This window comes from Castor canadensis, chromosome 2 (assembly GCF_047511655.1).
Source record: "Castor canadensis chromosome 2, mCasCan1.hap1v2, whole genome shotgun sequence".
NCBI lineage: Eukaryota > Metazoa > Chordata > Mammalia > Rodentia > Castoridae > Castor > Castor canadensis.
Window position 1 is genome coordinate 156,799,554 of NC_133387.1, and position 10,530 is coordinate 156,810,083.

The following is a 10,530-nucleotide window of genomic DNA, read 5'->3' on the forward strand; positions in this document are numbered from 1 at the left end:
TATATGCACAATTCTTATGTATATGTCAGCAAAAAGTTCAAAGGTGAAACAAACAGAGGTCAGGTCTTGCCTTGACCCCAGAGTCCATCTGATACAGTCCTGGTGGGGATTCAAGGTTCTACCTCCCTAGCATTTTCATACAAGTCTTATCTGATTAAAATAACAAGTGGTGGGCTGGGGATATAACTCAGTGGCAGAGTGTAGCCTGCCTAGTGTGCCCAGGACCTGGGTTCAATCCTGAGCCTACAAATAAATAAATTAACAAATAATCAAAGTAAAATAGAAAGCCATGTCACATAAGGTCAGTGTTGTTGAGGGAAGAATTTGAAGAGAAGAGCTCACTGCCAAGAAGACAGCTTCAAATAGTCTGATAACAATGTTTGCGCTAACATTTTATACTCAGATCCACAAACACTCATATGTGTACACGTGTTGATTGCCTTGGACCTTTTGATATGTTGATAATAATATAAAGGTAGCATTTATTGAATCTTTCTACATGGCAGGCACTGTGGTTTATCTCTGTTAAATGGCTCAGTTATGACACCTGAAGAAGTGGTCACTGTCATTATCCCTATTTTTCAAATGAGGAAACTGAGGCTCGAGAGATTTAGTGACATGGCTAATGTTATGTAACTAATAAGTGGCAAAATCCAATTGCTCAAAAAGATACATGGGTTTGTAGCCTTGACTCCTCTGTGTGAAGTAAAACACAGGCAATGCTCGGTTTTCTTCATCACTAGTTTGTACTAAAGACACATCTGGTATCAAGACAAGCGAGCTTGTCTATTTCATGGATAAATAGGAGATAATTAAATTGCTGATCTTTTCCCCATATGTGAATGTTGGAAGGGAAGCAGCAAACATGGCAGTCTATGTACCACCCTTACTTATCTCTAGTTTACAGGAGAATCTGAGGCTGGGAGCAATCAAAGGCCTTCATCAGACTCTTGCCTGGGTGACTCCAGACCTCAAGAAGGCAATCCATGCCCAATTTTTTAAATTTTGTATCCAGTTTATTGCATCTCCATATTGTGTCTCCATTTCACGAAGACTACATCTGTTTTTAACAAGTTAGGGTACAAATAAAGAAACAAAATACAAAACCTTGTTCACTAAAACAATCTTTTCTTCCTCCAAAGGCGCCCTGTCTTAACCCCTGAACCGGCCCCAGTGGGATGCTGAGTTGGACACAAGGGCTTGTGTGTTACCTGGGCTGGCAGTAGGTCAGAACTGTTGCTTCTCAGCGTTCTGAATGTCTCTGGTCATTCCAGGACACTCCAGCCCACCAGCTTAGCAAGCATCAAGAAGAAAGAACCTCAAAAGAAAACCCATAGTGGGTTCCCTAATGGGGGAAACTGGGAACCCAACTCATCAACACTCATGCTGTGGAGGAATTTGTTGATGACTGAGAAGTCCCAGGGCAAACCAGGAAGAGAGGACATGAGTAATGGCTGCCCCCATTGACCACACACATGGAGGGAGCACATGGTTCCAGCCATGAACTCACCGTCCATACTCAGATTCTCTAAGTGAGAGAGGAGAGAAATGGGAATGAACATGTGCTCCCTCAGTTGGTCTACTCCACCAGACATTTGGAGGGCCCATGCAGTCTAGTGGTGAACATGAACTCTGGTGCCTGTCTGAAATGAGTTCAAGTCCTAGCCTTATTTCAAGACCAAGCTAATGAGAGGCTATGGCCATCTTTACTTGTGGTACACTCAGTGTAAATCCTAAGGTGAATCCTGTGGGGAGAGACAGAATATTCAAAGAGTGTTTCTTCCATGAAAGGCATTAGGACAAGTATACAGATCGCCTGTGATTGTAAAATTGGAAACACACAAAATATGATATGGAACCTCACAGGTAATCAGGGTTATAGACACTGTTCCTTTCAAAATTATCTCTTTGGAAGGCCTTGTACTAACATAAAAAGCATTGGTGGTGGTGGGTAAAGGAGTCATTAAGCAATTTTATTGCTTGGTTACTATTATAAAAAGAAAACATGCTTATTTTTGAAACTTTAGAAAATAAAGTATTTCTGAAATTGCTCATAATTCTATCATCTGAAAGCTACATTAAACATTTTGCTATATATTCTTTTACTTATATTTATCCCAAAGTGTTTTTGATCTTCACTTTGAGAACATCTATGTCTTTAAACTCTGTAGCACACTCTTTGGTCTTTTCCTGGGGGAAATCTTTATCCTTTGAGGGTAGGCTAGAGTTTTGGAAACACCTGTAAGTCATCAGGAACCAAGTGTGGCAAATTTGAGACATGATTAAGCTGAGGGCATGTTGTTTTTGATCCAAACATAAGATGGTGAAATAATGAAACTAATTTTATTGAGTGGGCTGTAAAAGAACATAATGGTGATTCCAGGAGGTGGTTCAACACTTGACTTTACTACAAGCTGTGACTTAGGAATAAAGGATCTCAGAACACTGAGAGGCCAGAATACTGTTGCTCACTTTTAAATTTCTGACATCTAGTTTTTTGACTGACAAAGAGTAGGCACTTAAAAACTGTTGAATCCATGTGTGGTGGTGCATGCCTGTAATCCCACCACTTGGAAGGCTGAAGTAGGAGGATTGTGAGTTGGAGGCCAGCCCAGGCTACACAGTAAGTCTGTGTCAAAAAGGAAGGAAAGGAGGGAGGGAGGGAAAACAGCTGAGTGCCCTGAAGGAAATGTTAAAATGTATTTTTCATTACCATGAAGTTTTAGCTAATATACCAACCAAAGTGGACTTTTCTTCCTTTAAGGGAAAATTATAAACCCTCTAGAATTTTATATAATAAATGCAAGAATATATTTTAAAACAGCTATAAAGTGAAAATAAGAGATTGTTACTATTTTACACAACTCATAAATATATTCTACTTAAAAATTCAACCTTAATGATACAGCTGTATCATTGGCCACCTTATCTGACCTTAGCACCCCTCTTACCTCCCCAGAGGAAGTGAACTCAGTTATCAGGCTGATGTGTAACTTCCCAAATCTTTTTAGTATGTGTGGACATATATAATTATACATACCTATGAAATACACTGCATATATATCATGCATATTATTTAAACCAAATTTTAATCACTGTATGTATGATTTACCAATTACATTTTTCATGCAACTAAGGGAAACTGATCCCTTGAAAGGGGACAAAAGCCCTGGCTTACTTCATTTAAAATAAGCTTCTGACTTCATAAGAGCAACAGTTTGTATCCCAGCATTTGGGAGAAATTAAAGTAGGTAGACCAATCAGTAGAGGCACATATATATATTTCCACACTGGGTCAGTCCTAGAATTTATCAGCTCAGTATTGTACTGGCAGTGACACCAAGGAATGCTGGGGATAGTGTGGGTTGATGTCAAACTCTAAGATTAGAGACATCCTAAGACATTCAAGTTATCCTTCACTACCCATGATGCATCTGCCCTCCACAAATGTTATCAGGCCTCTTGAGAACACATTTCTATTTCCAGCTTGTACCATCTCCAGGGCTAATGAACTCAATGGAATGGAGGCTTGCCCACACCCCCCTCCCCCCCGCCTTTGCCTCATCACCTGGCCTTTGTCTCTCATCTTCACATAATTTCACAGATGTCCAAAAAAGAATTTGCTTCAAGGAAATTTGTGTAGACCTCCTCTTGTTGCCTCCATCCAATCTGAACAGTAGAAGGAAAGATTAAGTTGGGAGCCAAGAGTAGCATCATCACAACTCAGGCTGGCATCTTTCTGGGGCAGATGTCACACATTTCAGTCAGGATTTATGACAACCCCATGGTTTAGAAAGGAACAGGAAGAGGAGAAGAGCTGGGCATGACATGGCTCGCATAAGAAAAATCTCTCCTGGGTTATATTTTAGGATATTAGCTCAGGCTGCCTTGTCCTCTGTCATCTCACTGGCATTTAAGTAGCCCCTTGGGTTACAGATCATGGCAGGTGCTGGGGAGTGAAGAAGGCCACTCTAAAAATAGTGGCCTCTTCTGGAACTCAGCCCACAGCCTGGACGGAGCTCCCTCCTCCAGGGCAGGACCTCAGAAAAGGAACAAAGTTTTCTTAAGTTCCTGTGGTGGAATGGTTTTGGAAGAAAGCATTTCTCCTGAGGAACAGAAAATTCTATGAAAGCAAGAAAACAGGCTCTCTTAAGAAGAAGCCAGGGTCCTAGAAGAAAGTGTTTGGGGAAAAGGTTCTACTGGTCTGTAGCAAAAGGATCTCAACAACAACAATAAAAAAGCAAACTCATTGCTAAGTACCTGACCCCACCCGCAGGCTTCCAGACACATCACTCCACTGAAAGTTAATCTGTTGCAGTGAGTGTGCCAGAGGCATAGAAACAAAATGTTAGTAATCTAATTTTAAATTTACCTAACAGAGTGGCCCTCACAGAGCCTGAATAGGGTGTATAGCTAGATATAAAGTCCAACAAGGGGCCCCCAGTCATCCACCCCGAAGGCACTTTTGTGTTGGGGTTTGGCTGTGTACACAGTAAGAGTGAAGCTGTGCTGCCCATTCAGGAGACCCTAGAGGTCACTTCCACATGTGTTCCTGTTAAGCACATCAGTGGAAACTTGAGAAGCAAGTATAAAAATATAAAAATGAACAGGTGGCTTTTAATATGAAAAGAATGCAGGATTTGCTGGTAAGTGATGATTAAAACCATCCCACAGCTCTGATATGGCCGCGAGGCTGGCTTGGGTCTCCAGCAAGGCCTGTGGCACTTTCGTTTTTGCACAGGCCAAGCTTGACGAAGTCCTCGATGCTGTCCTGATGCGGATGCTGTCTTGCTTTCCCCACGCATATTGCCTTGATGAATTGGTGGCCTTCCCTTTGCCAAACTCAGGATTTGCAGGAAAGTAGGGCTAGATTTCTAATGATTACAGCAAATTCTTGCTTGAAGCTACTGGGAATAAAGTAAACATACCTGCCCTTCTAGCCTCATAAAGATTTCCATATCCTCCCATCTTGGACCACAAACATGAGAGGGAGTTTTTGCATCAGCTGAGAGTGGGTGGGTAAGTTCAGGAGGCCAGGGTGTCACACTGACCTACAGAATAAGACAGCCTTCAGCCTCAGCCTCATTCATTTCACGTTTTAACCATGTTCAATATGTACAAAAGCCCTCTGGTGGCCCCCTCTCCTCTGATCAAATACGTTGCTTTCTGAAACTTTTTTTTATCGATTTTACACTTACTTACATATGTATACATTATTTGGGCCACCTCCCTCCCCCAATCTGTTGCTTTTAAACATCAAATTAAATATGAATTTAAAAATAGACTTGAGAATAAATGACTAGAAAAGCATTCTTGCTGGGACTGGGACAACTGTGTAAGTTCCTGCATTGTTAACCTTCCAGGTAGGAAGACTTACTCAAACAAGTCACTGCCCTTGGTTTTCTGAACTAGAGTAGAAAATACAGCACTTGTTCTGAAGTTAAGATAATGAACTCGAAAGTGCTTTTTAAACTTTACATGCAAATAGGAATATTGCTATTCTTGAGAGAGTTAAATTCCATTACAAAGGGTTTGATTAAACCTACACATAGATGTGGCTGTTGAGAGACAGAAGATAAAACATAAGGCAGGAAAACTATGTGGGGTTTCTTGTTTGTTTGTTTGTTTGTTTTGTGACATATCGAGAGAGCCATTTGGCCTAAGTTAACTCCCCAGGCAGTGCGCATACTCCAGGGCCTCTGAGCAGAATTAGGGCTGGCTATAGTCATTGAGCAATGAAGACAGGCATCCACAATGGCCTCAAGCTCTTTCTCAGAGCTCAGCCCTCCCAGGAGGCAGAAGCTATTTTCCATGGGTTTGTGATGGTGGCATTATAAACTCTTGGGAACAAAACTCCCTAGTGTATGAGGAGAACATGCTGAATCTTGTTCCATAGGACAATGAGTTGTGAGCATAACATACTGCATTCCAAAACCTAGTAGGAGAAGCGATTGTGTCTCCATTTAATTACAGATTCTTCACTTTCCCTTAATTGCTTGAGTCAGCATGGTTGACTCTGGGGGAGTCACGGTGCACAGGTAAGAGCCACGACAGTTGAACAAGGTATGACTATAAGGGAGTGAAGGTTTTGTTTTCTTTTTTAAAACAAATAATCCCTGCTGAACATATTCAAGTGAGCATTCCTTTTGAAGGTGTCACATTAGGAAGCTCTGCTCAAATTGACTCTCTTTGTAACTAAATATTGGGGAATATGGTATGGCAAGTCTAGGTGCTTTTGTGGAGGGAAAGGGACAGTATAGTGAATATTAAAACCCTCTTAGAAAAACTAAGCTAGGTGGGTGTGGTGGTACACACCTGTAATCTCAGCATTCAGGAGGCTGATGCAGAAGGATCTTGAGTTCATGGTCAGCCTGTGCTACAGAGTGAGTTTGAGGCTGATCTGGGCAACTAAGCAAGATCCTGCCTCAGAAAGAAAGAGAGAGAGAGAGAGAGAAAGAAAGGAAAACTGAGTTATGGACAGCCAGTAGGGACAAAGGTAACTTGATTGGAGATGCATATCAAATGACCCCAAAGAGAGGGGGTTAGCCAGCATTATGCAAAGATATTTTTCCTAGAGGAGAAGATTCATGTCTCCTTCATTGTTTGGATCTTGAATGTCTCCAAAAGGCCATGGGTTGAAGACTTGGTTCCAACCTGTAGTGTTATTGAGAGGTAGAGGAACCTTTAGAAGTTGGGGCCTAGTGGAAGAAGTTAGGTCATTGTGCTCTTGAAGGGGACAGTGGGACCCTGGCCTCTTCCTGTTTCTCTCTTTGCTTCCTGGCTGGCATGAGGTGAACAGGCCTCTTCCATCTCACATTCCCACATTTCCATGTGCCACCTTGCCACATGCTCAAAAGCAACAGGTCAACCAACCATAGACTAAAACCTCCAAAACTAAGGCAAAATAAACCTTTGCTGCTTCTAAGTTGATTGTCTCAGGTATTTTATCACAGTGATGGGAGGCTGACTAATCTCCTCTCCACTTCTGTTGAGCCCGTAAGTCCTAAATGGCTTCCATATAAGAGGTGTCAAAAACTACTGTGAGATATTTTTCCTACACTGTCAAATCACTTGTATTCATTCTTCAGAAAGTAAGAGTCTATATTTTGGTATTCTTTCATTTAATTTTTATTAGCATAAATTAATTATACAAAGGGTTTTCATTGTGATACTTATGACATATATATTATATGTATAATGTACTTGATCAAATTCACCCCATCTATTTTTACTCTTTCTTAACCCTCCTCCCCTCCACTCTTCTTCTATTTAACATCATTTGGTGGGGGTCATTGTGCTATTTTCATACACATATATATAATGTACTTCTATAATATTGACCTCCTTCTACCCTCTCTTTTTCCCTTTCTCTAACCCCACTGGTTCCACCCCCCAAAAAAAATAGTCCCCCTTTTACAATCATGTCATTTTTTTTAGGTCTAGATTTCACATATGAGCAACATGTAACATTTGTCTTCTGAGCTTGACATATTTTGCTTAACATGAGGCTCTCCAGTTCCATCCATTTTCCTGCAAATAATTTCATCTTTCTTTATAGCTAAATAATGCTCCATTGTATACATGTATCACATTTTCTTTAGCCAATCATTGGTTGTTGGGCACCTAGGCTGGTTCTATAACTTAGCTATTGTAAATAGTGCCACTATAAACATGAATGTACAGGTTTCTCTCTTGTATTGTCATTTACATTCCTTTGGCTATGTGCCTAAAAGTGGTATCACAGGATCAAATGGTAGATCTATTTTTAATTTCTTGAGGAACCTCCATAGTGATTTCCATAGTGGCTGCACTAATTCACATTCCCACCAGCAGCGTATAAGGGTTCCTTTTACAGAGTGTGCACTTTGAATTGAGACACAGTCTTTCCTTCCCTTCCCAGACAGTACTTTGCCACTTATTCGTATGGCTAAGCAACAATTTAAAAGCCATTCAACAAACATTTGCTGAGAAATAACTGAATACCAAGTACTGGAGAAGTCTGGAAATTCCAAGCATGTGTTCAGGGTTTACCCAGAACTTCTGGGCCAAGGATATTGTGCAGGCTCCCCTACCACCGTGATTTGCTCAGCTTTTTTATTTTCAAGGAAACATTTGCTCCTGTCACCTCAGAAAATGAAGAAGGCATTATAAGGACTCTTGGAACTAGTCATATTCCCTGCATCTTTCTCCGACTGGTCCTCCTGTCTACCTTGACACATCTGCTTCATTCTCCTGTCTCTATGACCAGACTTCTCTGCTTCCTCATGACTAAGGTGGCCTATTGTGGTATATTAGTCAGGAAAAGCTACTGATGCTTTCATAACAAGCAACCCCCATGTCTCAGTGGCCTAAAATAACAAAGACTCATATCTTGCTCTTGCTACATGTTCTCCAAGGATTAGTAGGGGACCAGGAGGAGGGAGCCACTTGGGAACCCAGAATGACAGAGCAACCACAGTCTTGAAAAGTGAATATGGTAAGTCATGTACCATAAGTCGCTTCTGCTCACAGTTCCTTAGCCAAAGCAAGTCAAATGGTCACACCTAACTCAATCCTACCAAGACACTGACCAGGGAGAAAGCCCAAATATTTGTGGCCTCCCCAGCCTAACACTGCAAACCCTTAGGGCTTTAGCAACCACAGCTAATAAGACTGTGTTCAAACTATGATGAGAGAGAAGCTAAGCGGCCCAGTTCATCTTTGCCTGACAGATCACAGCAGTAGGTCCCTGGTTAGTCTTTGTATCTATCCTTGAGTCATGGCCAATCAACTGGGGAACAGGGATACACACCATAGCACTTGGCTGTCCAGCCCACTTCTCCAGGTCCTCTCCAGGGACCAGCCCTATCCAGTACAGAAGAATGTGCTGTTGCGTGAGCTAAGTCATGGTGTTGGCTTGTCCTAGCTCTTGATGACAGGAAGGCCATCAGTGATGCACTCCACAAAGTTGGATTGGACCTGGCTGATTCAAAGGACAGAATCTCAACAGGGGTGAAACAGAAATGACTGAATTCAGGGATCTGCTATGTTAGCTCGTCAGTCTAGGGACCAGTGATATTGTATCAACGGATTTTAAAAATTAGCTTCATGTAGCTCCATTTCCATATTGACCATCACAGGCTTCAACCTCTGAAATAGCCCTAAGGTGAGAGGCCAGGGAAGGGAAGAGGTGGAAAGAAGAGAAACCAATGGCTTCAAACCATACGATAAGGTCTGAATATCCCAGCCTGGAATTCCAGACCCTTCAGTCTGTGGCCCCTCCCCACCTTTCCAATCTCATGTCCAACTACCATCAAACATTCCCTATCCTTTCCTTGGCTCATACATCAGCCCTCCTCTCTAAAATCAATTTAAAAGTCACCACTTTTTCAGAGTAGCTTTTTCCATCTGCTGTGACCTCTCTGAATTTCTTCTTTCTCAGAATTTGTTTTGGCAGTACTGGGGTTTGAACTCAGGACCTTAGGCTTGCTAGGTAGGTGCTCTACTGCTTCAGCCACAACACTAGCCCTTTTTGTGTTGGTTATTTTTGAGATGGGCTCTGCTTTTCATCCATTCCTCCATTTGTGCTTCCCCACGTAGCTGCAGATGATAGGCGCCCAGCCATTGGTGGAGATGGGAGTCTTGAGAACATTTTGCCCAGGCTGTCCTAGAACCACAATCCTCTCAATCTCTACCTTTCAAGTAGCTAGGATTGCTCAAGCCACTGCACCCAGCTTCTCTCTGAGTTTTTATACTGCTCATGCTGAGCACCTGGCAGACAGGGATGGGCGTTACTCCTGCTTGGATTCCAGAAGCTCATGCCAGTGTGATGTAGAGCAGGGGGTCAATGATGGGGTGTTTAACAAAATGTCTATAGCACCGACTCATTTAAGGAGGTTTTTATGTTGAGCGCAGCGAGTGGAGAAAAGTAATGAATGGTCTTCAAACTGTTTCTCGAGTTGAGTTGCCTCATTTCATAGAAGAGAAAACTGAGGTTCTGAGGGATTCTGACATGACCAGGGCTACATTGCAAGGAAGTGGCCAGGCCAGGTTTGGGAGTCTAATTTCCGAATCCCTATTCTTGCCACTGCTGCTAAGCCCCAAGCAAGGGGTCAGCTCCCTGTAGTCCACACAGGCCTGGCAATGTGCCAGTGTTCCAGTGGTCGGGTTGACACATGGTGATTAAAGGGCTCTGGTGAGGGTTTATATCATACCACCCCTATGCACACAAACTTAATGGTCTGACCCTGAGGTCTAGTATTTTTTTCCTTCCTGGGCAGTCAGTCAGGTTAGTGGAAGGAACCTGATAAAATCTTAGAAGGAAACTTGATCATTCTCTGAAAAACTTACAAGTTGTTTGGCCTGCCTAATCTGCTCAGACACCGTCCTGGGCATATTCAGTATCCATGTAGTACAGACTGTGAATTATTCTGTGGGGACTGTTAACAAGACCCTCCCCAACCCTGCCTGAGCTGCCCTCAGGCAAGGCCTGGGGACAGCCCCTGCTCCTCCACTCTTACTGAAGCTCTGAGAAGAGCAGAAGGCTGGGAA